The sequence below is a fragment of the Xiphias gladius genome, chromosome 9, assembly GCF_016859285.1.
Source record: "Xiphias gladius isolate SHS-SW01 ecotype Sanya breed wild chromosome 9, ASM1685928v1, whole genome shotgun sequence".
NCBI classification, from domain to species: Eukaryota; Metazoa; Chordata; class Actinopteri; order Istiophoriformes; family Xiphiidae; genus Xiphias; species Xiphias gladius.
The window spans coordinates 15,587,781-15,615,724 of NC_053408.1; the positions used below are offsets into that span (position 1 = coordinate 15,587,781).

Below are 27,944 nucleotides of genomic sequence, written 5' to 3' on the forward strand. Positions count from 1 at the left end.
ATAATGTGATTATGCATTGACCTGGAGTGTAGATTCAATACGGTGTGCACATGCTCCACATTTTAAACATAGCACTCGGGGATTGTGAATAATAGCAGAATATTATAATTGCTTGTAAAAGCACTGGCTGACCTCAGGAAATGTCTTTGTTCTATTCATTTCTGCACTACCACTGGTTCTGTGGTAGAGAAAACAGTTGAATAACTAATCTAAAATTATAACCACTGTGTGATGTATGATTTAGCAGCACTGCTATCTGCTTAATGGTTTGAATGTTTCCCCTATGCTATAATTGTTTTACCAGGGTATTACTGTCCGCTGTACAGTTTGTGCTGAAGCAGAAATTTAAGTGTTTACAGCAAAGAAAAATTTGTGTTTAAGTGCTCAGATTAAAAGAAATACTCACGCAAGTACATGTTGTACAGTGCACACACACACAAACATCAGTGTGATACATGTACTGTAGATGAAATTTGTAGTAGCTGAACATATATTTCAGTGTGTAGCAGAGTGATACATATGATCAAATGGAGCCCTCAGGCTTAGTAATCTGACCCCCTTACTGTCTTCTATGCAGAGACTTTGACACACTGCAGGCCGTTTGGTGCACTAGGATCATGTAGAGCACAGCTGTACTGTTTTCCTCTATGTGCGTTAGCCTGTCTGTTCTTAGCACATGGAGAGAGATGAAGAAAATAAGGACAAAACAAAAATGGCAAAATCCACCCAGATGCTATCAAACCTCTGACATATAATACTATCAGTAGTTTTTACTGACACTGAATGCCAAGCTAATATACCTGTACTCATCCCTGATGAACTGGTGAAAAGAGGAAAAGGGTGCACTAGCAGAGCATTGTTGCTAAGGCATGCTAAAATGACTTCCATGTCAGAAAAATGTCAGTAAAATTGATGTAATCTACAAGCGAAAGGTTCCATTTGGCCAGATTAACATTATGTGAAATTGTTGTTATTGACATCCTGCTCATTTTGAGTCTCTTCAGTTTTGGCAGAAAGTAGCACAAATGAAATGGTCTATATTGAACAAAGGTATCTGGTACCAAAAAATCATTGCCTTTTATTCCACCACAGGGTCAAGGCCCAAAATAAGGCTGTGTAAGTTTCTATAAAGACAGAGAGATGTTTTCTTGAGAAATTATATGATTTCCAGTGCACGCTGGTTAAAGAATGGCCTACATGGGAAAGCTTTATAGCTCACATTAGTGGTTATTAAGACTGCAAAACGAACCCCTTTTCTGTACATGAGAAACATATTTCTCCCAATCCATAGTCTTACAGGACAAAAATAGCTCAGTTTAGCTCCCTGTGTTTAGTGAATTTTATGCTGCAGAATTACGGCTGTGAAATACACTGTATTTAAAAAAAAAACAAAGGGTAAACTGGCTCACTCTGATAAAAATCTCTTAATATGGGGCAAAGCTTGTAATAGTAATGGACAATGAGCAGTGCAAACCTATGGCCCACTATAGAAAAACATGCTATGAGCACTCAGTAACAGAAGCTTATGCAACTAATCTATGGTCTACTGGGGACAGGAGAAAAAAAAGCTGCACACAAGCAAGTAGCTCCCTGTAATAATCTGTTAATGTACTGTTGGCGTTCTGCCATCTACAGTAATCAACCATCATGATTTATGTAGAATGCAGATACTAGTAAGCCAATGATGTTTTCCCCGGTGATGTATTCTAACACACAGTGGCATTTGTAATCAGTGTAGCTGATTAGCATAAACGTTCAGTTTGACTGTTTGTCTGTTAGATGCTAGCATCCACTCCTTTTCCTCCATTCCTCCAACACTTTTTTCTCCACTTTTTTAAAACTCAACATCAGCATCCATTCACCTCATGTCTTCATCACTCTGCACTGCTGTCGCTGCAATTGAGATCTCCGTGTGTTTGTGTGTGTGCGCGTGTGTGTGTGTGTCACAGTCTTACTGCGATATCTGACGATTTTCAACATGCGGGGATCCAAACTGTCACAGGATTCATACTATAGTTGCCTAGGACACAGAAATGGTCATATTTCTTGCCTTTGTGTGCTGATGTATGTGTGTTTGAATGTGTGTTTGTACCCATGTGTGTGCCTTTGCATATGTGCAGTGACACTGTTACGGAAAATTCCACACAACCCTTGCTCAGGCCTTCCAGGAGCAGAAATGTCTTGACGATATTATCAGTCAACTGCCCCCTTCAGGTAAATATGATTAGCTGTAATGTTCTGCTGAAGGAACGATAACACAGTGTTGCAGCCAGCAGAAATGACAAACCAGCATCCAATCTGCATATCAAAGCCTCGGCTAAATTCCTCTGCCATCTGTGTGTGTGTGTGTGTGTGTGTGTGTGTGTGTGTGTGTGTGTGTGTGTGTGTGTGTGTGTGTGTGTGTGTGTGTGTGTGTGTGTGCGTGTGCCTGAGCAATCGCTGAAGCTGCACACACACAAAGTCGCACACTTGCACACACATGCATGCATTTTAAATGTGTGCTGTGCTGCCATTTCTTTGCAGTCTCAGAGGCAAGTTGTTCCTGGCCCGTCGCAATTGCAGTTCATCCCAGATAAACTCATTCATTGTTTCTTAAAAGGAGCTTAATTACTTGCCCATAAACCTTTCAGAAAACCTGATCCAGCTCTGTGTTTCTGTGGGAATGTGGGCTTTGATACCATCTGTCATCTTGTCTCTTTGCTTTGAAGGAGCTGTCACTCAAAGGCACGCTTTACTCTCTGTCTGGACACAGTACACCTCAACAGCTGATGTGACAATCGCAGCAGACACCGATTCATCTGGGCTGGGCCCGGCCCACTGCGCTACCATTCTTATCGAGGACCAGATGTTAGAGGCACAGGCACATAGGGTGTTTCATGACTGGAAATAAGCCTTTGATGTCTTCCCAGAGTCAATGAACAAAGGGAGAGTAGGACAGTGTCATGTGTTCTGTATTTGGTGTTGCATATTTGAGTTAAGTGGAATAACCAGCACTGTTACACGCTTATATTGCAAAAAATGAGCTTTGTAGAAAATATATAAAGTTTTTCACACCTTTAATTGTGTGATCACACCATTGGCTGCCTTTTTTTGGGGACAATCCATGTTAACTTTATGATATTTTTATAAGTGGTTAATTTACTCTCAAGATGAATAATACAAGCTAACCTGGTCTTAAAAAATTTCACACTGACTCACAACACGCAAGTTTACTGGACAGAGTTTTGTAAACCTGCGATCTTAGGAGTTTAGAGATTTTTTGGCAGCAGAGTGAATCTAAATAAATCTAACTGCCACCCCTTTAACTTTAGCCAAAAATCATGGACCCGTTTACTTTCTTTGCTGTTTATAACAGCTTAAGAGGATGTGAAGAAATAACCCAGTCCTGGCTGCAGTTTGTTTAGCTCAGCTGTTGGCTATCAGATGTCAACATCTGTCTTCGTGTACCAATCAAACCTTGCATTTTCTGGTTGTTTCCTGTAGTTGGCACAGATACATTTTCACTTCTAAGAAACAGCATTACACCTCTCTTGGAACAAGCATTTTCACCTCTCTAAGTTTGGTTATTTGAGCCTGAAAGCTCTGGCCGAAAAAACGTTAAAAAAAAAACTTGTTTAATGAAACTCCTCCAAACACATTTGGGGTGAAAGAGCTGTTAGTTTCATTAACTATAGAGGGAGAATGTGCTTTGATTTATCATTGAAGGAGAGATGTACTGCATGGGGCAAACGTACCTTCAGAAAAAGTGAACCAAAGGCTCAGTGCTTCAACCTTTTTTTTGATCTGAGAGCTGCGATTGCCTGGAGAAACTGCCATGCTCTGTGGTTCATATAAAACACACAGTATCTGTTTATCCTGCTACAAGGAGACACAGCTTTAGTTTTACAGAAGTATTAAACCTTTTATACTGTGGTGGAGCTTCAGTCTGGTCTGCAGAGCTCTAGGTGTCTCCTCTGATCTCCCTCCTTTCTTTCTGTCTTCACCTTCACTCGCCATTAAAGCTACCCATCTCTTCTCACTGTCCCAGCGGCAGAAACTGATCCCTTTTATAAGCTGTAGTTAGTGTCAGGGAAAACACCTTGGGGGGATCATTAGACTGTAATGAAGCAGGAGGTAAAACACCATGTTCACCCATCGCTCTCTAACATTCCTGATTGTCAGGTTTAATTATAGCACCGCAAAGTCTTTGGGCGTTTTTTACCGCATTTATCTCATTTCTTCAACTCACCCTCCACCTCTCCCTGTCAGCAGATGGACACTTGGTCTAATTAGGCTTTCTCTTTCCCCTGAAGAGTCGCCCTCTCAGGGAGATATTCAGGAATGTGGCATCATGAGGGCATGTTGTGATATGTAATTAGTAAACAGAAGATTGGCGACTAAGGTTACGATGGGAAAGAGGTTGTGTGAACCCCAGCTGTCAGCACTCTGGTTATGGTATAGATGCGGATTAAACAACATCTGTTCCACACTGCTGTAGTAAAAAGCTCTACTTTTACAATTCAATATCTGCATATCCCCCCCAAGGCTCACCAGTGTAGTCCTTTTGGATGAAAAGAGCGAGGTTGGATAGTCAAAACAAGTGATGCAACCAACCTCAGATGGGAAGATTAAAAAGCCACCCATAACAACCAAGTCTCAACATGAATTGCTGCCTCACATGAGACAGGATGGGAAAAGTTTGGATGTATTGTACCAGAGTCAGTCTCTGCAATCAAACAGTGCTAGTTGTTTTAGAAATTAACATAATTTAAGTGGTGACAGCTTGTAATTTGTTTCATTTTGGATGTGCTGCTTAAGTGGCACAATAATATACACAAACTGATTTGCCTATTTTTTATTTGCGCGCTGTTATTTTTACTGCTTAACAATTCAGTTTCATTACAGTTCATAGGTGCTTTATTGGCACAAAATTCAAATAGCAACCATTTTGGAATGTGACAAAATGACAACAAATGCAGTAATATGGCGTTATATTCTCACCACAATATATTCTCTACAAAATAAATTGATCACTGAAGAACATAAAATATGAATCTTTCTTCATTATGGATGCCTTGTTTTTCTGACATTGTTACAGATTCCAAAGACATCATTACTAAGATACTTTTTATGTGTGCAGACTGTTATTAAAGCAGTTTTAACTGATGTTTGGCCACTGGGGGGCAGCACAACAAACCTTAAACACAACACTGATATACTGTATACAGCGTATACAGCGGATAGAGCTAAAATGTTAGCAAACATTGGCTTATTTACATATGTAGCCAGCAAAAGTGCAACATTAAGATTCATTTAAAGATGTTTTTCTGGCCAGCTGATGAATGTGAATCCAATATTCACTCTCCTGTTTTGGTCTCCACCAACTCCTGAGAGAAATATCTGGCTCTTTAGCTGCTAAATGTTCCAATAAGTTCACCAACTAGTTGCTAACTTTGTCTGTCGACTTCTTAATGTACAGTGGGTTTTTATAGCTTTTTTAGCTGCCTGCTACAGCTGCTGCTGCAGTTGATGAGAGCTGTGAGAGTGAATCTAAACAATAAAGTTGCAGGCCAAAAAGCCAAAACAATGGGCTCAAAGACACTAAAAATTTCGACAGAGCTAAAGGGGGCCTGCAGGGTTGGGTGATAATTCTGGGTTTGTCATAAGAAGCAACATGTTTTACATAGTTATTTAAACAATTATTATTACAAATCAATACAAATTGATTAATCTAGCTTTTAATTTATAGTATAATAATTTAGACATCATTTATAATAAATTATATAACATAAATATATATACATAAATATATAACAAATTATTGTCATTCCATTTCAACAAGAATGCCAGTTGCAGCTAAAAAAAAACACAAAATGACAGCAAGATTATTTGAATGTTTTTTTGAGTGTTTTGGCCCTATACCATCTCCCCAGTCCTACAGATTATTAATGTCAGTGGGGTGTGGATAAAGAAAGGATAAAGAAAAGACCATACGGTCGGGCTCACCAAAGGATTATGATTTGTTGTTGTTTGCAAAAAAAAGAGAGAGGGGGAGGAAAAAATGACTTCAGCATTGTTAGGCCCGACGAGGAGAAAACAGCTTGGCAAAATGGCATGGATTAGTGTGGTGGGAGAGAGAGCACTTCCCTACCAACTGTGATGCTGTGCTGTGTGTTCAGTTAACTCAGCGCAGGGTAGGAGGGGTGGGGGACATTTATAGTGTTTGTCCAGCGCTTATTCAAATATGAGCTTTGGAGTCTCAGTTCTTGTCCAAGCACGAGCTAAATTCAGAGGGGGTGTGGCTGTCTCATCATTCTAAGTAATGATGCAGTAAAATCATAGCCTAGAGTCTAATACACCTTTAATTCCACATGTCCTCCCCTAATTCAGTGTTCATGAACAACTCAAGCAGGCAGACCACTTAAACATGCAGTGCGCACTATCCAGAACACTCCCTGTCCTAAATATAAGAGTAAAACTCATAATTTATTAGACAGACTGAAGAGGGGTTTTCACATCTGTCAAACCATGTAAGGAAAAAAAGCAGTTTCTTTGAGATCTCAGCCAATATTCACTCCTTTATTCAGCAGTGCAGTAATGGAAGAGCTGCAGTTAAATGCAATAGACATAAAAAAAAAAGACAACATATTAAATATGCATATTTACACAGATCACCTTTTTTCCCATGTTTTATTTTTGCTCCCTAAATTAAATCTACATGCATCTGTCACGGTGTGTACATCATAAGTAACTGCACCTCGCTGCTTTTCAAGACAGCTTTTCTCAAGGCAGAAGAGAAACTGGCGCATTACAGTGGGATTTAATGCTTAGTTCTCTCGTCAGAAAACACCAGGCAGCACATAAGCAACTAAGCGGCAGTTTGTGTCTCAATGGCCAGTTGGCTGCCGCACTTTTCTACCTCTTTACTTGCACAGTTTCTTTGCTAATGTAGTGGATACATTTAAGTGCATGCCTGTTTGCTAACATGAAAAAACCTGATAAACGTTAATGGATTTTGGAATATTTTTTCCTGAAAAACCTGTTTTCCCCTCCACGTTGTTTAAAGGGATAGGTTCGTATTTTTTTTAGTCTGTATTAAAACAACACCCACATATCCATATGCACACAGGTTTTTGGTCACGTAATCTTTCCTTCTGTCCACGCTGGTCACGAAGAGATCCCTTCCTAATGGTATTCCAATGTCCACACGCTAATTAGTACTTTAATATCTTTGGTATGGTAAATCTGCTAGTATGAGCCTATATATCCCACAGTCACACTCCACTATCCGTTCATTCAATCAGCACCTTTTATCTCCCTTTGCTTCTCACCCTCATTCTTTATATTGGTTTTTACTATTTTTTTCCCCTCATTCACCTCTGTTGTTTTTTTGTAACCCTCCTGAGGCCATTTCCTGTTTTTCTCTGTCCCTTTTGTCTCCCCGTCACTCCTTTTCACCATCACTCCTTTTCCCTCCAGCCACACCTCTGGTCTTGGGAGAATAGAAAGTGACAGGAGAGCGCTGCTCTCGCTCGCTCCAACAACACCTTCATCCTCTCATTTTCTCCTGATATGATATGAGGGATTCAGCTGGGAGAAACAGGCTCACTGTACAGTACGCTGTCCCTTTCCTCCTCTCCTGTGGGCTTCTTTCTTCTACTTATTCTCGCAGATCTCACATCCCTGGAAAATCCGATTCTGTCATTTATTGTTCCGCCTTTTGAAAAACTTGTTTTTCCCTGCTCATAAAGCCTCCCAGACAGTCCTTATAAATGCTTTACAAGGTCAGTTTTGTATTGTACTTTCCGGCAGCATCCCTCCATTTGGGTTCCTCCTGTATTTGTGAGGTTATAATGGTGGTGCAATAAAAAAGAGGTTGGTTCCTCTGAGGTCGCAGGAATAAGATGTGCCCTTTCCCTTCATTTACTTGTCTTACGTAACAGAAGAACTGACTCATGGTGTTAGCGAGATCAAGTATGCTGCTTGTGTATTTTGTAGTTACATTTCCTGGATACCTTCTTCATTCCATCTGATTTGTGCTCTAAGTGTTTGTTTCTGCCTGTCATTCCTCTTTTCCTCTTACAGTTTATTTATACCTCTATCTCCACCTCTCTGTTTTTCACTGAATATTTTTGCAGTAGCTCCAGTGTGGAGCCTTGCCGCCCTCCCTATGTGCCCTTGACATGCTAGTCTCACAGCTACAGGGTTTCCCTATGTGTATTTATCATGTATTTATAGGTGCTGAGCCCTGTTTTCTATCTGCTTATCAACAGTCACTGTGTACCCCACCCACCAATTTGCCAGACACAGCCCTGGGATTTCAGGTCACCACAGGCCCTTGCTGCAGTCACTCACAGCTCACCAGACCTTGATGCCTGTCCACCCCCTCTCTCATCTGCTGCTTTTTACAAAAGTCTTCCCAAATCCCTTGATTTGTGTCCTGCTGATTCATGTTTTTTTTTTCTCAGCACCCAGTATTTATTATTTCTCTTTCTTTTGCTGTCCCTCTCTGCTAACCCACTTTTTGGGGTTTCTCTCTCATCAGTGCTCTCACAAAGTATTCGAAGCTCTGAGACTCAAGATTCCCTTGCTTCCGCTCAGTGGTTTTCTCCAGTAACAACAGAAGAATACCTGCTTAACCACTCCTCGCCTCTGCTCTTGTCATGTGTGTATTACTTTAGCTATGAGGTGTAAACTGCAATCCGCAGAGATTAGTCTTCATAAATCAGACATGCTAGTCGGTTACCATGTTGCCACATCAAATCTGTGCACATTCTTACACAATCTCTGTGTTTCTGCCTTTGCAATAACGTGAATTTGGACTGGAGACACACAGAAGTGCACAAGTTGGATCCTGTTGCAGTGGCATGCCAACGCTTTCATAGCCAGGCGGCAAACAGTATAATTAGACTAATTGTCTCAGCAATAAATTTCAATCCAGACATGAAAGAATTTGGGGGGCTACATTACTAATTACTCACATAGTTTGCAGCCTATGTTCAGAGAGCCGGGACAAGACATAGGTTTAATGCCAGAGACAGGCATAGTGCTGGATGGTAATTTTAAGCTAGAATTGATTAAAGTAAATCACAAATGAAATTGTGCACTGCAGCCACAGGATTTAAAAAAGCACCTTTGTTGTTTGTAGTGTTCTGTATGACTCAGAGATAGAAAGAGAGCGAGAGAGAGGGAGTTGGAGGCAGACAGGATGAAGCGCTGCCTAGCAGAACGGGCCACTTCAACTGGATTTAATGGGATGTTGCTAACGGATATATGAATGGTTTATCTTCTCATGTCTAATTCAGCTCCAATCTGTCTTCACTGTTAGACACTGTGAATGAGGCGAGGCACTACAGGTGAATACAGGGGGGAAAAAAACCCTTTCATCCTAATAACATTTTATACGTTACAGTCACATACTTGACATATTATACTTCACTTCAGGGTAGTGAATATTTCATTAAAAATGCATGGATTTGTATTTGTGGGAAGATTTTCCAGTTTCATTTTATAACCACGCGAGTATAACACAATACAGGAGTACTTGTAGGCAAGATGTTTATATATATATTTTATATATATGATGCAGCCGGTGTTACACTAAACTTAGCAAAGGAATTTTTTGACATTTTGGGAAATATGATTATAGGCTCTCTTGCTGATAGTTATATGAGAAGATCAATAAAACTAACTAAATTGAATCCTTTTATTGCTGAGACAATTCTTTTGTAAAGCACCTGTGATGCTTTACATTTACCATCCATCTGTGATACAAACGTGTCAAGAGAAGATCTGATTATTTAAAATCCCTACGGCATGACCTTTCTGGCTCTAAACTTGGGCTCCCACATTAAAAAAACAGTCAGCCATGGTGTAAGGTGGCTGGATCCACTGCATTAAACATTTCCAAATTTAGTTTATGCTGATTATCTCTCTTAACAAATCACCACTCTTAACATCGCCAGGATCTTTGTTAATTTTTTTCTTACTTTCAAATCCAAAGCGACAGGAAATGAGGAAAATCCATTAGCCTGGTGGTTTTAGCCCCCCCCTACTTTCGTTCAGTGGAAGCATAGTCCTGCCCCGCGGGCCTGCATGTCAAGGGCAGGGGAAATGGCTCGGCATTAATGGCAGCTTTGATTACTCTCCTGTCACTAATGTAGCCAACATGAAAGACAAGAAGAGAAAGGGGATGACTTCAGTTTCAATCAGAGGCAATCTGATGGCATCTTCATGTAGCCAGGCTATACTTACTGTGCCATTTGGAGCACACACAAAGCCACACAAAATCTCTGGGGGGTATATTATTCAGTCACCTCATACCTCCAAGCATACACCTCTCTTCCATATAGCTTGATAGTGATTAGGTACCAGGGAGGTCACAGGATCTTCGCTCTCATCTCTGTCCTTGCTCCGACCTCCAAAGTCGGAGGTTGTTTGCTACAGGTTGTTAGTGTTGTCTGCTGTTGGGAGCAGTGGAGATGTATGGCTTGAAGCGGCACATCAGGTGTGGCAACTGGCCATACAACTTGCTCTAAGACATGGTGTAATGTTGCATAGCTGGAGAAGGTAGAGGTGGAGTAAAAATGCACGTGCATTGTGTTGAGTCTGGGCAAATAATGTTTGTTTTTATGAGTGTGCCCGCAAAGTTTTGAAAGAGTTTCCATGGTGCACGTGTGTTCATATGCATTATGTGAACAAGACAAGGCGCGTTACAAGAAGTGAAGTATCTGCTGAGACCATAATTCCTTGTTGATAATAAAATTTCTGACTCTGTATTTTAAGAGAGAGTTGGTACTTTTTGATCGGATCTGGATGGAGAATTACACCAAAAATTCAGTTTAGTCAAATTAAATTGGTTCTCAAAGGCAGTCATGGTGATGGACATTTCTTACTGTTTCCTGATGTTTTATAGACCAAATTATTAATCAAATAATTATGAAAATAATCGTTAGTTTCAACCCTACACGAATACCATGTCATGAATGAATAAAAAACCATTACCATTTTTTTTTTTTTTTTTATTATTGTTCTTTCTTTGTTTCAGTTTGGGAGGTAATTTATCAGCTCATCAACTGTGGTGCATTGGCTCTGTCCACTGATGCTAATCTCGGCCAATGAGATTAGCTCTGTCTTCATAGAGGCTCTGGCTCCTTGAAATGTTTGGTTAACTAAATTTCCAATTCGCCATATGCATGTCCCCAGGGGCCATGGTGTGTCATATAAAACCGGATAACGTGCTCAAAGTGCAGACATGTTGTTATCCATCCAGTTCAGAGTCGGATTCGGTGCCCACTGGAGCTATGGTATTTGTCTGTCAACCTGCAGCATGGCAGTCTGTACATATCGTATAAACTTTTGAGTACTGTAGTGTTCATTTATTTAAATTACTAAATTTAAATTCAAATGCTTTCACTCCATCCATTTTGGAGAAAAAAATATGATAAATATATCATTTTTATGTGAAAATAGACCTGTCAGAAATCATGGCTTCAGTGGCGATGAACACGCTGTCCCCCTAATTGAGATGCTGTAATTGGCCTTATTTGCCCAAATTATTGATGCTTGCAGGAAATCTTCTGAGCACACAGGGCTGATGAACGAAAAGTCAAGAGCATAATACAAAGCTGTATTATAAATTGCAGCAAGCAAGCACTTTGTAGGGAGGAAGCTGGAATCAGCAAAGATGTCCGAACCTGCTGTGAAGAAAATTTTTCCTTTTGAGTTTGAGGGCCAGGAGTCATTTTGTGAAGTATTATGACAGTATTTGTGAGCCCTCATTTTACTCTTAAATGATAATAACATACAAGTGATATTTTACCTATATTATACCTATAATCCCTACTTAATTTGATTATTTAAAAAGGGGACTTCTTTCTCAGAGTTTTGAATTAAAACACATTCACGAAACAGATGTCCTTTAAGCAATATAAGCTCTGTAAATGCATTTTAAATGACCTTAAGAACTTCATGACAAAGTTAATAACGTGAAACAGGACACTAGTGCATCATAAACTATTAAACCACCCCAGATTGAGGTTCTCTGCTGCGTATCAGTGCTGATCGGCGATGTCCAGCCGTTTCCAGATAGTCAAACTCAGCCTCTCCTTGGGAACACGCATGCTCTTCACTCGCATCACTGTACACTTTACAGCATAAAGATGCGTGTGTGGACGACAGCTGGGAGGCTGTGTGTGTGTGTGCACGATTTGAAATTCTACTTTTCCACCTGCTCACTCAGCATAAAACCTCGCTGGAAATAGAATCGCCTGCAGTTCACATCTCCCGCTCTCTCTTTCTCTCTCTTGCCTGCTCCCCATTTACAGATGTGGATGTGACTCCCTTGGTTGCTTTTACTCTATGCCTGGGAGTTCATTTAGTGTCAGCCACGGCCTTATGGACTGGAGTCTGCACAATGGCTACAACATATGTCCATGAGACCTTTGCCTCCTCTGGAAATGAATCGGCTCTCAACAGAAACATCGCGGCCATTCTTTCCTCCTCATAATTCTATTAGCGCGTCCTATTCAGGAATGGCCTGATAAGTCCGCAGCACAATGAGTGGCGCGATGGAGAGGTTCTTCTGGGGTTTGAATGGCACTGGCCTGTATGGTGTTCCACAGAGCCTTGGCTTTGTTCTCGGTAGTGTAGCTTCTAGCAGCGACTGCTGCTGGTACAGTAAGCTGCAGTCTATCAGCGCGGAGAGGAGCTTGGTGAGCTTAGGAAAGGCCCGTGCCTTTGCCGGGGCTTTCATGCTCTGTTTCTGATGCCACAAATGCCACAATACAGCATCTTGTGTGTGTGTACGCTCTTCACTAAAATGCACTTGCATACACATAAAGGAGCAAACCTAGAGACGTACATGCAAATGCAACAGCACATTTATACATTTGCGCACATGCACACTCGGTGACACACTTAATCACACTGACTCATCTCTGCTGCCTCAGGGAATACGTGCATGTGCATGCGTGTGCTTTTATGTGTGAGTGTGACTGGGCCATTCTCTCTACGGAAGATTAATATTGCCCGAGCCTGTCTGCAGCGTGTGTTCGTGCCATTAAGCTGTGAGAGATAATCTGGAATGAACAGTCTCTGGCATAAAGATGCTCTGACTTGGTCATCATTGCTGCCCAACTTTCGCTCCTATGATGCAATGTGATGACGAACGCAGCCTACAGGCGACTGCTCTCCTCAGGCTTCAGTGGTTTTTACAAGTCAGGCCTGTTCACTTTATCTGAACAGTAAGAGACTCAAACAAAGAGGGACAGATGCATTGAATGTTTGATTACTGAATTGAATGCCAGAGGGAAAAGAGAGAAGGCAGGGCAGGTTCATTGCAAAGAGAAAAGTCATGAGAACACAGACCAACACTCATGTGAATAAAATCCACAGCTCGAGTGAAGCCACGCAGAATCATCAAAACATAAATGCATTTCCCGTTGCAGGCATAGAACATACAGAAAATGTATTTTTAAGAACACATTCTGCTTCTCTTCTTTCCTGTCTTCTCATGAGTGCTGCTTATGTTTGTTCCTCCCTTGTCTGTCCCTCCTCCTTCTCTCCGCGTATTCATCTCCTCATTTCTCCTCTCCCACTCTCAACCTCTCTCCCTCTCCTTCCTGCATTACATCCATCAGGATGAAAGCACGGTAACGCCAGGCCTTCTTGGTAATACCTTCTAATAAATCCATTGCACGCTGTGAGAGCAAAAGGGCGGATGAGGGGATTGAGAGAAGGAAGAAGGGAAACTGCAACGAGGAGGGCGGGCATGAATAATGAAAAGTGCCAGAACTCACGCTGTCCCATCAGGCCCGGCAACACCCTGGCATCCTCCTGTGCTGTTTTGGTTACAGGCAGATGAAGGCTGCGTGCGCAGAGGGAGAGGGAGATAGAACTGGAGAAGAATGGCCTGAGAAGTGAGCGGATGGATGTGTACTACGTGCTCTGAGTGCTGAGGGCAGAAGCTGAGGAGAGCAGAAGAGCTGATAATTAGCAGTAATTGTTGCTCAGTGAGGGAAAAAAGGGCATTTGGTTTGGGTTTCATCTTAGGCACTTATGTGTTTATGTCGGAGAGTTTTTCCTGTTCCCAGTTTTATATTGCATTTCATATGATTACAGCAAATATTTATTTGAGCGGGGCTGAAAAAAATGATTATTTTCATTGTGGATATGTGACAAAAAATTATTTAAAAGTGTCCCCCACAGTTTTCTAGAGCCCAAGGTGACATCTTCAGTCTAGTTTTGTCCGAACAACAGTCCAAAACCCTATTTTCAAATAGTTGCCAATTTCTGTCCAATATCAGTATAGGTGGGGTTAGGTTGTCACCCAAAATCACATTTCATTGAATAAAGTTATGTATACTGTACATCCCCAAGTTCAAAAATATTGTGATGTTTTACAGCAAAAGAAAAGAGAGGGATTATGATATAGAAAAAACTCAAAATTATTTTTTTGAAATATTTTGCATGAGACAAGAGATAGCTGAACAATTAACGCAGTGACACAGCATCAAAACTTAGAAAATATATTTTTGTTTATTTTTTTATTTTGACATTTACAGCTAGATTATCTGATTGCAGCCAAACTGCCTACAATGAACTTTGAAGGTTTGAATATTTATTTGCATTTCAATTGGGGGCTAGATAGACACAGTCAAAGCAGCCTTAGAACACACTCATGGCTTATGAGGAAATTATGATACCTGAGCGACAAAGCATCCAGTGAGGACTTGACACATCTGTGCTGTAAATGCAGAGCTATAGAAGCAGGCTTGCCTCTGCACACTCGACTGCCTCGGGGGGGGCAAAAGAGAAGGTGAAACATAGACATAAAGCAAGCGAAAGAACGGCCATGACAACGTTATAACAGAGTAGCTCTGTGTGTAGCTACTTAAAGGCCAGGGCCATAAGCTTTTGTTGCTGTACACTGGAGAAGAAAGCTCAGTGTAGGTGAATGAGCTTACAGACAATGGAGAATATTGCAGTTGAGTGCTGAGCAGAGAAGGCCAGTTACACATGGTCGGGATGGCTTTCAGTAAGGCTTGAAACTTTAAGAGACTGATTCCTCTCTTTCTAAAATGATACTTCTTACAGTAATGAGCATCCCTCTTCAACTATTCATCTTAAAAATGCTCAGCTGTGTCATAATAAATATATTTAAAAAGGAATTATTTAGAAATACATCTTGATAAAATATACCAAGCATCAAATAGCATAAGCATCTTGTAGCGAGTATATTTTCCAGTTGGGTCACGTATAAAAGTAATAAAAAGTTTTTTTCGGGTGGCCTGAGAGTGGCTTGCAAATATTTTTTTCATGAATATGGTGATGCATTCTATAACTAACCTTTAACCCCGCGGCATCAACTTGCATTTCATTATAGCAGAAAATAGCAATCGTTTTCCTAACCCTACCTACCAAACCGCACAGTTACATGGATGAGCTGCTCAATTCCAATTACACTGCGGTGATTGCAATGCTGTCACAAAGGCCTACAAAAGCTGTTCAGTGGCGCATGACCACACACACACACACACACACACACACACACACACACACTGGAGAGAAAGAGTGGCTGGCTATTGTTGACGCAAGGAGAATTGAGCGAGGCTACATCAATCTTGTCATCAAAAATCAACATGCTTGTTAGTCTGTGTCTGTGTGTTTGTGTGTGTGTATGCATGGGCTTGGCTGTGCCTGTGTGTGGGGGTGGATTGTTGTGTGTGTGTTTAGAAATGAGATTCACCTTTTGGTCTGAGCGAGGTTTTACTGGACTATGGGTCGATAGATCAATGTTGAGTGGAAGGCACACACTCAGCAGAGCCAGAATAGCTCTGCAAAGGCCACAGCAATCAGTCTTAGCCAAGCCTGTCCCCTAATCATCCAGTGGAGATTCTCATTCTGAATGGAGGCTATTTTTATAAACTGGCACTTGAAGCACTTCCAATGAAGTCAAATATGCAGCAATTACAGATGTGGATAATTGAATGCAATGATGCATTCGTCTATCTTAAACTGTGATTGTTTATGGTGCATTGCTGTTGGGTGATACTAGAGTATGAGACGTAAAATCAGTCTAAAAATTCTCAGAGGCAGAGGGCAGCAGATACAATCTCGGTGCTTGAGTTAGACCTAAATGGGCAGAACCATCGATTGCTGGCTGGCAATGCTCAATGGCAAGTAAATAACCCTGATCAAAAATGACTGGCATTCATCAAGTGAGCATGGCTTCGTAATAATACTGCAGCTACTTTCTGCCGAACATTTTGGTTTGACTCAACGAATCAAAGTGTCTCAGCCGAAGAAAAGTCTTACTGGCTGTATTTTCTTTTCAACTGCTTTAAAAATCAGTCATCTATAATTGTTATTATTGCAGTTGTAAGTGTATAATAATTTCATTTAGGAAAGTCTAGGAAATTTTTGTTGGCCGTGTTTATTACAAATTTTGGAAGAAAGGAGTGAATCACATGAAGTTAACTACGTTTCATTTCAGTTCGATTACAGTCTCTTCTACTAGTTTTGTAGCCAACCTAGCTGCATGGCTCTGTGGTTGGCAATATCAGTCGGTCTGCTGGTCGGTGTAATTACTGCTAATTAAGACAATGAACACAGTAGACATTATACATCCTTACCATCAGCATGTTAGCATTATTATTATGAGCATGTTAGCATGTAGCTCAAAGCAGCACAGAGCTGCTAGCATGGTTTAGATGGATGGTAGGACGCACGACACTTTTGTACAATGAATCAGAAAAAGTAATGGAATTACTTTTTTAAAAACGTATTTAAATTAATAATCAAAAGAAATACAGAAGTAATTGTTTCCTTAAAAAAAAAACGGGGATTAAAATTGTCTTCAGTGCTAGCTATCAAGCAACCCCCCCCCCCCCCCGGACTGTAAAACCTAGAGTCAAATCACAGCGAAAATCAAATTTTTATTCAAACTGTGCAAATCATAACTATTATCTCATTTTCTCATCTCAACACATTTTTTAAGCCCAGAAAACAAGATTCTGTAGAAAACTTGTACTCACGTAACACAATACACATTCAAAAGGGACAATTCAACTGTCTGTACATTCATAGGGCACACAATTGTGTAGTGTAATGTGATTATTTGGTCAATATGCGGCCCTGCGTCCCATAATCCTGAGCAGCTTCGTGTGAGCCGAGCGATGGTGGCACCGCTTCATTGATGTCGTTCGTTTGAAAGCTCTATGAATGGTGCAGATTAGGGATCATCTTTTATGCCGTATGGGGAAATTCATCATCTCCCCTTCCCACTCACCAAGAAACACACACGTGTAATCCACCTCTTCTTTAGAAATGGTGATTAGAAAACAGTTCAGTTGTCCTCGTATATGGCTTATACGGGAATTCAATGATGCATGTTTACATTTCTGTTATGAGATTCAGTTGAAATCTTCTGCACATTTGTATCATGTCTTCATGTTTTATTTCGTGGTTTGGAGCATGGCGAAAGGGATTTCTTCTGTTCGTGGGAAACTTGGAAATATTTGAATTACAAGGAGAGACTTTTTCATCAATCTAGCTATCTATTGGTATGGACAACCTTTATGTATTTCTGTCGTTTAAACCTTTCCTCCATCCATTTTTACCGCTTCACACTTGACTCTGAAGTCTCTATCCATCCATCCATCCTTATTTCATTCTGTCCATCCCTTCCACTCCACCTTCAAGGTGGAAGGACTGCCGTTTGGCGTTTTGCAATACTTAATTGCGTTCCCAAACTCAATTTTTAATCACAGGAATTTTAATTAACTTGCAGCCCTTCCTGATTTCCTGCTGGCTTTGGTGCATTTGAAACAAAATAAGAAATGATTGGATATTTCCTAAGGAATATTTCCCAGTCCAGTCTAACTACAAAAAACATATTCCAAAAAAAAAAGAGAGTGGGAGATCCCAATGGAGAGAGAGAGAGAGAGAGAGAGAGAGGCTGACAGACAGAGGTAGTAGGACTGATGTTTTTTTTCTAACAAAGAAAGACTTAGTACAGAGATAGTAAGGAAGATAGAGGTGCTGAGATGAGAGGTGGTGCTATATTAGGACATGTACTGTTGGAAGGAGGCATCCTATACAGATAAGGAGATCGAGCTGGCTGTCAGAGGCAGCGGTATATCTGTCTCGGATTATGTTGAGATGATGGCTTCATCTTTATGGCCTGTTTATCTGCCCGGGATATTTACAGGATGACATGACAACAGCAGAGGCAGGAGGAGAGGAAGAGTCGGCATCGTAGCTGCCGGGATACTACTGTATACTCGGCCGCCGTGTGTGGTTACATGCTGGTGCTTCTCCAGGGTTAATGCAAAGAAAATGACAATGAACATTACTGCAAACTTAAACTAATAGCACACACACATTTCACCTTTCTGTCTCTTGCTGTCATCTAAAAAGCTTGGGTGGAAAGGGTACTGGAAATTTTTACTCAAGTAAAAGTAATGTTACTTATAAGTAATTTTGCTCAAGTAGAAGTGAAATTACTTTCGTAAAAATGTACTCGGATAAAAGTACAAAGTAATTCGGTTAAAAAGTACTCTGAGTAAACGTTACTGCCTGACATTTTTAAAAGGGGGGGAGGGATTTAAGAAATGTGATAACAATAATAATATATGAAGAAACTACTAAATTAAAGAACCTCTTTAGGCTACCAGGCGTATATGCATTTAATTCCAATGCATATATACTGTTCCCCGGTGAGAGCCTCAGCGAAAGCAACCAATAAATTCCAGTCAGGCATTTTGCAGCCTGTGCATACAAGAGATAATTACTAATATACATTCACTTGGCAGTTTATAAGTCACATCTAGCTAAAACTAATTCGGTCTAATACAACAATCCTGCAATAAATCCCCCCCTTCATGAAGGTTATAATGTTAATCAACTGTACGGTCATTTCGGAGGATGTAGTGTGTTGGCGACGTGGATCTGTTCTGCATTATACAGAGGTGTCTCTGTTGTTCAGTCTGCCTTCACTGGTATAAATGGGGTGGACCCAATAATAGAAACACTTGAATACCACAGCAGGTGTCCATAGACTTTATGTAGCAGTATTAAACTACATAAACCAATTAGCTGCCACTTCTAATCGAATTAACAGCAGTGTAAAGCAGCAGAAAGGGCGGAGGTGTATAAACAACGTGAACTCCGCAGCAGCTGTAGCTGACAGAGCGATGAAACGCTGCGTTGCTAGGCGACGCGGCAGCTGTTGACGCTCTCCTCTGTGCATTGAGCTACGACAGTCGGTCGTTTGTTGCTCACAGCTGTCTGGGCGTCTCCTGCGCCGCGGAGTCCGCCACAATCCCAGCCCTGAGCCCCAACCTCTCCGCCAGCCTCTCCGGTCTCACTGCTCCTCCGAGTTTTCGGGCACCGGGCCGAGTGAGGCCAACGGGGATTACCTCCAACAGCCGCCTCACTGACGGCAGGAGCTGGAGGACCCACCGTCAGGGTTTTAGCCAGACCCAGCACGATTCGGGACGCCAGGTGCCGCATCAAATCAGGGATTGATTGAGGCAGATGCGACCTGTTTTTTTTTTTTTTTTAATTTTGTTTGTTTGTTGGTTCGTTTGTTTTTATCTAAGGCGAGGTAATGCTAATCTTAACCACAACGACGCCCCCCAGGTACGAACGCACCACTCGCGTCCCCTGACCCTGGGCCGGTGAACCTAAAACATTCAGACCGTGGGCCGAGGGCGGCTCCTCTCGGAACCCCGGAGCTCTGCCCTCCAGCGGCCGCAGACCACGAGGAAGCGGACCCACCACCGGCAGCAGCAGCAACTCAGAACCTCATCGTGCGACTTTTAGTTTTTACCCCGCAACGATTTCGACCTCGAAATGTATGGAAGTAAAATACTTGCGAGGGGACACGACTGCTTTTAAAAACATAACCCGAAAAGTACAAGTGCATTAAAAAAAAAAACCGACTTTGTTACAGTAACAGGAGTAAAGTAAACTCGTTACTTCCACCTTTGCTTAAATGCCTGTCCATAACAATCTAACTGAACATCCTTCCTCCAGCGTCTCCCTCCTCCTCCTCTATCAGCTAACACTCCTCATGATCTCTTGCCACGTGCTGAAACCCCTAACAGCCCAGGGATTGTCATGTAGGACTACTCCTCGCCAAAGCGCAGGCCTCGTTGAAGTGGCTCCCGGTAGAAAGGAGCGGTCTGCGTTGGCTATTCGTGCAGGACACGGCTGCATCTACGCGGTGCTGGCCCCGAGGACACAGGGGCTAAACCTAAAAGCAGGAAGTAGTTTCTTTTCGAAAGTCATTCTCTGTTGCATAAGTCATTATATTGACGCGGTCGTTATTCACGCACATTGTGAAGTATGCGAATCGTGGTTATGGTTATGAAGTGGTCTCAGAAGGGAGGTGCATTTAACATGAATAAATAGGTGTTTTTCATGGAGAATAGCTCATTTCTGAATAAGAGTCAGGCTGTAATGGTGATTTTGGCAACGCGTGTGTGTGTGTGTGTGTGTGTGTTTGTGTGCGCGCGCTTTACTCTAGTTGTCAGTGCGCTAGCTCTCCACACTTTCATCACTTGCCAGCATGTGCGTCTCCTTCCCTCTGTTGCTTATATATGCATATCTGTGGCTGTCACCTGTTCGCTCTGTGTCTGTCCCGATCCGTCTCTCCCAAAACGCGTGTGTTCACGCACCTACCTATATGCGCGCGCGTATCAAAGTGTCAAAGAAAGAGAGAGTGAGGGAGAAGGGAGCTTTGCTGGAAGGAAACAGCTGTCTCCCCGCATGTCAGGCCTTGGATCTGGAGAGGTAAGGGAGTAAAGGAGGAGGAGGAGGAGGAGGGAGGGGGAGGATGAAGAGCCCGGCAGTGCCTGCGGAGCTATGACAGCCATCACACTTTGAAACTGTGCACATAACCCAAGCCGCTCACAAAGTGACGATACGAACACACACACACACACACACACACACACACACACACCTGGATCACAGTGTGAAGGTTACCTAAAGAGCCCTTGGGTGTTTGTAGTGTGCTAGTTAAAAATCCTGAGTGAAATTTTCCCTACCTGACTCATTATGCCTGCACACACTCCAGTTTGACCTAATGAGGTTCTAAGAGCTGATGCTGATAATTCAGGCTGAAATCAGTTGGTGTCTTTATGCTTGACTGTTTTCAATTCAAATATCCGGGGTTGTCTTTAGCTTTTCTAATCGTCAGTGCAGGAAAAAAGTGTCTGAAACAACATCCAGGCACCCGTAGAAGGCTTCCGATCAACGGAGCATCTAAATGAGTGAGTGAATTTTTATGACAGGTTTTCATCCATCACATCAGCAGCAGATAACATGACTGACTCCAACGTTAAACTGGATGCTGTACCTTTCTTTCCTTTATTCTTTTGTAATTTATTTCTTCCTTTTCTTACTGATATGAAATGTACGGCTACTACCTTTCTCTCTTTATTTTCTTTCTTCTTCCCTCCTTCCTTCCTTCTGTCCCTCTTTCTTTGAGACTTTCTTTCTTTCCTTTATTCTTTGGATCTTTGTCTTTCTTTCTTTTTTCATTCTTTCTCACTTCGCTTCTATCCTACTTGCCTTCTTTCTGTTTTCTGTCCTTTCTTCCTTAATTTTTTCATTCCTTCTATTCTTCTTTCTTTTCTTCTTGTTTTCTTCCTTCCTTCTTCCTCGACTTCTTTCATTCCCTCCTTAACTTTCCTCTGTCCTTCTTTCATCTTTCCTTCTTTGCTTCCTTCATTTCATCTCTCCTTCTTTCCTTCTTTGTCTTTCCTTTCTTCTCTTCCTTCTTTCCTTCTTTCTGTTCTTCTATCCTTCATTCCTCCTTTCCTTCCTCGATTCCTTCTTTCTTTTCTTATTTTCTTCAATGCATCTCTGCTTCCTTTTGTCCATCTTTCCTTCCATATTTGCCACTCTTTATTCCTTATTTCTCTCTCTTTTCTTTTTCTTCTTACCTTCCTTAACTGTGTTCTTTCTTTCTTTCTTTCTTTCTTTCTCTGTATATCCTTTCACTCACGCATACAAAATGTCATCTCTGCGTACACCTACTTACACTTACTCATACAAAATAACCTGTCACACTTTCCCATTTGTGCGCCAGATCCTCATCGCAGACATAAGATTACAGCGGAGGTTTATAGCAGCAAACACCAGTAAACACTAACACGTATTGTCAGATGCAGACGTGCAGGTATGTCTGTCTCAAATGCTTGTGAAAGGCTTTTTTCTCAATTTATCAAATGCCATTGCTCAAAAGGTCAGCCTTCACGCGCGTTATGCTTGAGATAAAACAATGTACTCCGTCCTCTCATCTCCAGTCTCCCTTTGGTGGTGATGGTGGGGTTCTGACCCATAGGCGGGATTCGCTATCTTTACCCCCTCATGCATTTAAAGCTTACCTGCCTCCTCACAGCTCAACACCCCCCTCTTGAGGTTTTAAAAAAACTCTTTCAAGCTGTTGCCTCTTCTCCTGTATGTGTGTGTGTGTGTGTGTGTGTGTGCGCGCGTGTGTGTGTGTGTGAATGTACAGTACAGTTTGATACTATGGGTTTGTGCTCGGGTGTATAGATATGTGTGTAGATAAGTTGTGGGTGAGCGTGCGCACACTTTGCCATGCCTGTGGGTTTGACAGATGATGTGTGACAAGGGTGTGGAGTCAGCCCTTTGGTGGGAACCCGCTGGGGCTGGAAGATGCCCTTGTCCTTTTATATTTTACAGCATATCTTTTTACTCCTCCGCTCTGCTTCCCCTCTACTCTGTGGCCTAACGACCATAGCTATAGGCTTATGGTGATCGATTGGCAGTTTGACTTTGAAACTACATAAAACATCCTCTCCTTACCACGCCCAAATGCACTGTGACACAGTGACACTTGGGTTATTAAACATCACATAAGATATTCACTCTTATTAAAAAGACAAAGGAAGCAACATTTTGACAATGTTTCATTTCCATAATTCAGCTCAGTTCCAGATAAAACAGAATTCTGGAGCACGATACAAGAGCATGAGCAAGCATTGTTCAAAAGTGAGCAGGCTAGACTGTAGAAAAGATGAAAAGTGAGAGAAAATAAAGCCCACACTCTTTATCTGTATGGAAGGAATTCACAGTGAAATGCTTTGTGCATAATGTTGAGCTGTCACAACTTCTGGATTCTTCATAATGAATGACTTGTAGCCACTGGGATGCAACGTTGCTGTCTTAAAAAAGAGAAACAAAGATTTGGGATGTGAGCACCAGAAATGCTCAAGTGAAATTTTATATCCTGGGCTGGATAGAGCAGTGGAGGAGATATTTTTTAGACACACACAAAAAAAGAAAAGGAAAATTTTTTTCATATTTAAAATTTTGTTGAATATGTGTATGTGTCACAGTTAACAAGTTGAACAACACACTCTGTGCTATATAACTTCCTATGCCATTCGCTTTAATGAGTATAAGCAGGGACACTCCAATGTACTCATAAAATGCAGTTTTCACATCACAAGGAGTACTTTCTGTGAATTCTGTGAAAACAATTAAATCATTCCATCTGCAGCTTGGAGGGGAACTTATTAAAATGTGTGAAAGTAACATTTTAGGCTTGGGGACTGCCAATTTATAACAGAAAGTCTGCTTTACAAAGTGGGGCACTTACCAGGCAGGGGAATTCTAATAAAATATGCTATTAGATTGCATTATGGGAGATGTAGGATCCAGCATTTTTAAAGGTTGAGCTTTGTAAGCGACTAAAAGTCGTGATATTTTGGCCTCTGCTGGTTCAATTTTGAGCACTCTTTTTTAAAATCTGTCTCTTGCAAGCCCTCCAGCTTTGTGAAAGAGCAGTTTTCCTTTCATCGTGAAAAGTCTGAACTTACCCAGAAATCCTACAACAGTCTACTGTATCAGCAAACTGCAAAATCATGCTACAGGTTTACCATCCTGGTTGGTCTGTGATGGTTTTATTGCCAAAGGGACAGGAGCTCTAATGTTCAGCTTTCCCTGTGCTGAACTCTTGCCGCTGTGTAGGAGGGTGCGTTTCCATTCAGCTGATCACTGAATGCAAGAAAGTGACCAGAATTTTACTTGAACAAACACAGCAAATCTGATCAGTGTATTTTATTGTGCAGCTGAAGGCAAAATAACTTTTTCCAACTTGCAGTCAATACCAGGGCCAAAGGAAATGCCCTTTACTTATTTCCCGCTCCCCTCTCTCTCTGCTGCTGGTTACAGAGGTCAGCGACGTGCTGTATGCCCAGGTAGATTTTCCAGATGCAGTGCTCTCTTTCACCTTTGTATTCTCACACTGCTGTGTGTTTGCTGCTCTAGACCTCCGCTGCCCATGTGGCTGCTGGGGCCCCTTGGAGCGGGGAGCGGAGCCAAGAAACTGTCTGGCCACCCAGTGTAAACTATGTGTTTACAGCGGAGACCAGGGTCACTCTGGGCATGCTCGGCTCAGTACATCTCACCTGCTGCCAGTGATAAAGGATCTGATGTCGGTGCAGAGAGACGGCTATAGTGGCGCCACCAAATCTCCTTAAAAAATACACTTTTTCCTCTGTACTTACAGAACAGCATTTTCGGCAGGTCTACTATGCTTTGCTGAGGAGGAAAAGAAATGTATGCTTCTTCTGGCAGCTTGCTGCAAGATATCCACTTATCATTCAGCATAAATCCGCTGTGAATCTGTAAATATTTTAAAGGTTAAGCTCACCCAGGCAGACCATAGTGAAAGGGACGAGTAGCTCTTGAGCTATCAACATCTCTGCCCTCCTCTCTGTTTTCTCCGAGCTTAGTGCATACTGTGTACTCAAACATTTACAGACTTTATTATGTGGGCATGCATTTATGTATGCTCCGTCTGCCTTACGTTGATGGGGCAGCTTCCTCGCAACAACATGCCCCTAATGGTTTGCTTGATCGGAACACACTCGGATTCGCCTGAACACAGGTGCTGCTGTTAGAGGATCCAAACATAATGTTGCATAATGCCCTATACACCTATAACCAATAACAGACATCTAGTGTTGCTTGTCCCAGTGTTATTCTCCATATTTAACTGCAGTACCTTTGTCACACTGATTTCCTCTCCTATCCTTGCTTCTCCTCTCTTCCCTCCTTAGTTGGGGGTGGGTTGTCATGCCACGCTCTAAATAACTTTATTGACATTTGAATTGGATGTGGATCACTGTAATTATCCAGCCTCCCTGCTTCCTGGCTGGCATTCAGTAAGAGGAGAGCATTAGTGCAGCTACATTGTCTCGGATGCAAACGCATGCTTTCCTTCACAAAGTTTTCACTCATATCATCATTCGCTTACTAATGGACAAGTAGTGACACAAAACATGTACATCTAACACATTTCATTGAAATGTGTTTTGGTGCATAATGGAGCATATTGTGGTCTTTTCCCCTATAGAGACAGCAATGTAGTGGGACTATGTGAGGTATGCTTGTGGATTTCTTTAAGGCTGAATGACCATGAATCATTGTACTAGAATGTTTGCTCATGCTTATCCTTCAAGAAATCTCCATGACTACGCTCCTGTACAGTCAGTGGGGTCATGAAATACTGGCAGGTTAGACTCCACTGTCAGACATTTTGCCGGTACAATTTATTTTCCTGTGAACTTAATTGCATTATCTTTCTTTTGCTGTATAAGATCATCTCAGGAAGTGCTGGAAATCACCTTTCTTGCTTGGATGCCAAGGGCTGGGTTTCTTAAGAACGTAGTAAATCATTTTTTGATGTTATGTCATATTGTTGTCATGATGATGAAACATCTCAAAAATATATTTTTTCCTTGATGGCAGTTAATCTGTTACATCACCCTGTGGGTTTTAACTGTTTTTTTCTCAAGATTTAAATGCAGTCATATAGCCCTATATAATTTTAAGGAACCTCTAAAGCTTGCTATTTAAAACAACGCCACTTAACACATCAACCTTCAACACATGACCCTCTGTAAAACCACATTTAAGAAAAAAAAAAACAATTTTTTTAGTTTACTAATTTTGTCGGTTCACATATTAATTTATCATGGATTTATCATGAGATACAAAGACTATGGATTAAAAAAGAAAAATCATAATTTGTGGCTGGCATTATTTAACATGCTAACATGTTTACTGAAAATAAAATAGCACTATCATGATTTTTAGGGTATTCTAGTAACTCTGGAGTGTCAGTAAAGGCAAAATGAGCAAATGCTTTAGTCACCAGTTTTTCTGACTAAATTACCACTGCATCAGTGTCGGCACTTCCATGCTGTAAATGTGCAGTAAAGATCTCGGTCAAAAACAGACAAGATAAAATGTATTCATTAGTGAGCTTCAGAGGTGCGGTTAAACAGATTTCAGATTTTGTTACCTTTAGACAGAGGCAGACTAACTCTTTCCCCCTGTTTCCGGTCTTTTTGCTAAGCTAAGCTAACCAGCTGCTAACACTAACAGACATTGGTTTGGCATCGATCTTCTTCCCTCATTCTTGCCAAGAGAGCAAATAAGTGTATCCCCCAAAAGTTCCTTTGAAGTTTCTAACAATCAGCTATTGTTGCCTGGACAAAAACGGAGCACTTCCTAAACATGTTATTTTTAGTCTTTCACACTGTTCCACCAAATGATTTCATTGAATTTCAGCTTTAATCCTTCGAACCTCACACTCACTTTACCGCCAAGGGTGTATCCCAAAATTTATATATTACACTTTCTAAAAGACATTACAGATCAACTCATACAAGACTAATTTTAATTTTGCTGACTTTGCACAATTGTCCCCATCGGTAAAACAGTTGTAGTCAATTCATATGCTGGGCTGAATGAAATAGTCCCGTTGCGGGGCTGGCGTAAACAGACACTACTCTCCGCTTTCAAAGTCAGTATCATTTTTCCCTGATCTACAGCGAGAGCTGTGTCCCTGAAACTAGGCTATCCAGAGGAAGAGAGCGATACAGTCAACAGACAACAGCGCTCGGCCTTTACTGGCGGAGCTGCTCGGGAGTGAGGGGCGAGCAGGAGAGAGGGGAAGAGAGAGGAAAGAGACTGAAAAATCATAAAAAGGAGGAATAGGTTACCATCACATACTGTATATGTTACATTTTGATGCTGATCATAGTTGTCTGCAGTGAAAAATGGAGCTAAACACCTTTTTGACGAGCTCAAAACAATATTCAAAGCAGCGAGATAGAGAATGGAGAAAGGTTAGAGAAAGACACAATGAGAGTGATAAAGAGAGGAGGAAACTGAGGAATGTTTAGTAGATGAGTGAGTTTCTTGGCTCTGTGTTGTGTTAGTTAATGACTAGTGCAAATGTTAGCCACACAGCTGTGGAGTTACAGTCAGCCAACCAGCTGAGAAAGGGAGCAAAAGAGGGAAAGGAGAGAGAGAAAGAGAGTGAGGCAGACAGATATAAAGTATTAAGCCTTGGACGTGCAGAAAAAAAAAAAGGAGCGAAAACAGTTCTGCGTGAGGGAAGAGGGAGAAACAGAGGACGTGAGACAGAGGATTTTGAGCAAAACAAATATGGAGAGGCATCCGGAGGGAATACCGAGAGAAGTAGAGACGGAGAAGTTGCCAAGATAGTTTCCATTCTTCTCATCCTCCCTCAACTAGCTGAAACAGAAATGGCAGAGGCTCCAAATCATTACACGCTGCCTTCCTGGAAAGTATTTACTGTTGTCAATAAAAAAAAGCAAATAAGGCAGTGTGGATAAAAACAAAAATGACTAAAATATGCAGCTCCTCCGATTGATTGCAAGTTGATGATGGACTTCGCTGCTCTCCTTGTATTTTTTTAAGACATTTACATATTTTAAATACTCAGCACCTTCTCTGGTTTGTCTTTTCACCTCCACTTCCTTTGACTTTTTACCCCAGCTGTCCTGTCTGTGCTGCCCCGTCCTGGCCCGTGTTCCATCAGCTCCGGGATTTTAAGCCTTTAAGAGCTTCTTTTCCCTCCAGTAAGAGCTTTAAGGCAGAATGTGCGT

The 27,944-nt window shown here is 41.5% G+C and overlaps 1 protein-coding gene across 1 annotated transcript in view; it reads left to right on the plus strand.

Annotated features, from left to right (window-relative positions):
• The window catches only part of fam20cb (FAM20C golgi associated secretory pathway kinase b), a 49,265-nt gene that overhangs the window by 11,271 nt on the left and 10,050 nt on the right, over positions 1-27,944 (plus strand). The gene's annotated exons all lie outside the window — the stretch shown is intronic.